This window comes from Sarcophilus harrisii, chromosome 4 (assembly GCF_902635505.1).
Source record: "Sarcophilus harrisii chromosome 4, mSarHar1.11, whole genome shotgun sequence".
In the NCBI taxonomy this organism is placed as follows: Eukaryota; Metazoa; Chordata; class Mammalia; order Dasyuromorphia; family Dasyuridae; genus Sarcophilus; species Sarcophilus harrisii.
In genome coordinates, this window is record NC_045429.1 from 456117641 (window position 1) to 456121806 (window position 4166).

At 39.2% G+C, this 4166-nt stretch overlaps 1 pseudogene; it reads right to left on the reverse strand.

Annotated features, from left to right (window-relative positions):
* Positions 1 to 2316: 2316 nt before the first annotated feature.
* Positions 2317 to 2735, reverse strand: LOC100926845 (annotated as a pseudogene).
* Between the last annotated feature and the right edge of the window lie 1431 nt (positions 2736 to 4166).

Here is a 4166-nt window from a genome sequence, read left to right on the forward strand (position 1 = left end):
AAATACCAGTCTTCAGTTCATCAAATATCCTTTCTTTCATTCAGAATTGTACTCAACTTTTCTGGATAAGTTATTCTTGGATACAACCCCAGCTCTTTTGCTCTTTGAATCTTTTAGATTAGAAGCTGTTATATCTTGTGAAATCCTGGCTTATTTCTGCAGTATTAAAATTGTGGTTTTTTCCTTGTTGCTGGGAATTTTAAAACTTGGCTATGATATTCCTCTAAATTCTTCTTCTCTTTTGGGTGAATGGTGGATTTTTTTTCCATTTCTACTTTACCCTCTTGTTTTAGAACTTCAGGACAATTCTTGCAATATTGTCTCTAGATTCTCTTTTGATTATAACTTTCTGTTAGTTCAATAATTCTTATATTGTTTCTCCTCCATATGTTCCTCAGAATCAGTTGTTTCTCTAGTGAGATGTTTCAGATTCTTTTCTATTTTTTTTTTGGTTTTGGTATTTTTTGGTGTCTCATATATAATTCAATTCCTCTTACTCATCCTAGTTTTAAATAAATTAGTTTCTTCAAGATTTTGGACTTATTTTTCCAATTAGTTAACTTTTTTCATAATTTTCTTGAACTGATTTTTTTTCTAAATTTTTCCTTAATCTTTCTTATTTAACTTTTGAATTCCTTTTTACAGTCTTACAAGAACTCTTCTGGGAATTTTTTTCTGCCCAGTGAATTACACAGCGGGGAAATATTGTTCCCCTTCCTCCCAATATCAACTCAGTCCTCTCCAAAGCCCAGATTTTGCTTTCTAGGCTTTTAAATGACCTCTAAAGAGCTGCTACTCCTAGTAAGTAATTTAGTGAAAAGCATTTTGCAGATGTTTTTTGTTTTTCTTAATTTTCTACCTTTCTAAAGCTTGGTCCAGTGGTAGATAATAGGCACTTAAAAGGCCGATAAGATCATCAGTTACAGTTGGAAGGGACTAAAGAGACCATCTAGTTTAACCATTTAATTTCACAAATGAGGAACCCGAAACCCAGGGAGATTGTGTAATTTGTACAAGGTTTCCCAAGTATAGAAATTGGATCTGAACTGTAGTTCTCTAATTCCAAGTCAACCATCCCAGATATGAGTTTTTTTCAGCACCCTGGAGAGTAACAGAAATCGCAGTTTTGTCCTTCCTGAATAAGTGACCTTGAAAAAATTATTGTTTGTTTTTTTTTTGACCTCTCTTGAACCCAATTCCTCTTCTGTAAAATAGGTTTTTACTAGATGATCCCTTAGGTCCCTTTTGGTCTAGCATTCTATGAGTATGGGAAGGAGAAGAAGAGAGGAGGGAAAGGGAGAGACAGAAGAAAAAAATGGAAAGTAGAAGAGGAAGCAAAGGGATTGGGAGGGGAGGAAAGAAGAAGAGCTCTGAATGGATAGGAGAGGAGGGGGAGGGAGATTCAGGATAGGACACCATTGAAATTAGATACTTCTGGGATAACTAAGTGTCATAATGGATGGAGTATTGGCCCTGGAGTCAAGAGGGCCTGAATTAAAATCTGGCCTCAGGCACTGACTAGCTGTGTGTCTTTGGGCAAGGCACTTACTCCCAAATGCTTCCCAAAAAATGAAAAAAAAAGAAAGGAATTAGATACTTCTAAAAGGTAACCTGAGCATTCCATGTCCTAACCTGTCTTCTAAATATAATAAATATTTAATAACAGGCTCTTTTTAAAAAAAAAAAAAAGTATATATGACATTTCTAAGTCAAATCTGCATCATTAGCATTTTCTTAAATCTAGACAATCAACAAAATGATGAACCAGGCCCGATTAGGAGCATTTGCCACTCACATTGAAAATTTAGCAATCAATTCCTGTTCACTTGGTGCCAGTGCACCACAGGCTCCACAGATCAGCAATATCAGAAAGCAATCAGGCACAAGGCAAAGAAACCTATAGCAGAGAGAGAAATTCCACATTCTGGGACCACTTCCGAGGAAGTCGTATTTTAATTGTCTCCTTTTCTCTTCCCTCTTTTCCTCCCTTCTCCCTCCTACTTTTCCCTAATAATAGAATAATGGGATTCATTAACTGAAAGAGACTAGATGATAGGGTTCAAGAACAGGATTTGGATTTCTGAGCCTTATGTAGAAAATATAGAACTGATGGGCTTTGGGCTAGGATAGAGTGCTTTTTACAAGGGCTAGTGACATATATTCCCCTGGGGCTTTATGAATCTAATCCAAAAAAGTTATTAAACTGGTCCTGGAGAGGAAGGTTAGGATTCACTGACTTTTAAAAAAGTTTTTACATAGTTTATTTATACTGATGAAAATCATTATCATCATGATAAACATTATCCATAGTGCCTTTTATTCCTTCTTTTTGCCAGCACGCACATTTGCCTTTGCAGCACCCCTGATTTTCTTCATTTTGTTCTTGCGTTCCTTTTGCTGCTTTTTGGATACTCTTTTCTTCTCATACAGGCCATACCTTGTAAGTCTGTGCTTTGGTTCATTTTTTGTATAGTCAAGGGAATTCTAAATCATACCAGAGCCTGTTGTTTTGCCCCCACCAAAAGGAATTCTGAATCCCAAGACAAAAATGCCATCCGGAGTTGTCTTACACAGCTTGGCCAGTTCTCGAATTTCAGACTTGGGCACTATGGCCTTTCCAGGATTTAGGACATCTATCACCCCTGTTTATGCTGAAAAAGCCTGATGGTTCTGATAGTTCTGACGGTTACAGTGTCGTTCCCTCTTGAAACATGGTTCCCAGCTAGTTTCAACATCAGCACAAACAAGAGGCTTCCAGAAGGGAGCTGAAAAAGAGTCGAGAGTCGAGCTGAAGGATGGAGCACATGAGAGACAGATGGTGTCTAGACCCTGGAAAGACTCACCACGGGGATTCACTGACTCTTGAGCATAAAAACCATGTTTAGAATGTAGTTCTGGAAGGCCATGCCCCTTTCACAACTAGTAGAATAATGCTGAAATAGATTTTCATATCTATTATCTATACTATTTCTCAATTCAACCTACTAATATCTCTCTGAGGTAAGTGTGACAAATCTTATTGGCTTCATTTTGCTGATGATAAACCAGGCTGAGAAAAGAAAAGTGACTTACCTAAGGTCATACTAGAATTAATGATGGGGTTCTGTGACCCTAAGTCCATCACTGTGTATGCTACATCAAACTTCCCCTCACAGATAAAGGCGGGGAGTAATTTTGTTATTAAGAGTTAATCAGTCAGCTAATAAGTGTTTTTCTTTTCTTTCTTTCTTTTTTTTGCTGAAGCAATTGAGGTTAAATGACTTGCCCAGGGTCATACAGCTAAGAAATATTAAATGTCTGAGACCAGATTTGAACTCAGATCCTTCTGACTTCAAGGCTCTAGCCACTGCACCACCTCGCTACCCCCAATAAGCATTTTTCAAGTGCTTACCATGTGTCAGGGCTGTGTTGCTGCCCTCGCAGAGTTTGCATTCTGAAAGGGAAGTCTGCAGCTTGAAGGGAAGGAAGGAATAGATGAGAAATTGGGGAAAGTGATTAAAGCTAATGCAGAGATAGGATACTATCCCAGGAGCATGAATCAGTGGATAGAGCTGGATTTGGTGTTAGGAAGATCTGAGTGTGAATCTTCACATACTTAGTGGCTTTTACTTTTCTCATCTGTTAAATGGGATTAAGGCCCTTGTGGGGACATGGTGAGAATATTTGTAAAGCACTTTGTAAGCCTTAAGGCACGGTACAGATGCTAACAGGTATCATTATTACTTCTGGCTGGAGGACTTAGTCTGGGCATCTGTGGGCACTCTGCTAAAAGTCACTTGCTCTATCACTTCTTGCCTGCTTTAATGAACATTATCCTCTTAATAGACTGAGGAAATGACAAGGGAAACTTCTATTTGGCGTCTAACTCCAACGAGGAGGAACTTGTGGTAGCAATGGAGATGGGGGGGGGGAAGTGTCACCTCCTTCTTAGAAGTCAGGAGAAGGAGGCTGGGCCCAGCCTGAGATAGTCCCATCCTTCAGAGACCTCCCTTTGAGAAAGGCTGGGCAGAGGCCCTGCCAGGGACTCCCACTGGGTGGGAGCAGGCAGCCTAAGATGGCCAGCAAGGACACCCGGGTCACAAACAGAAAAGCTTCCAGCAAATGAGTCGTGACTAATGGGAGCAGTGTCGCCCTACAGAAAAGTTGTATTTGAACTTACAATATAT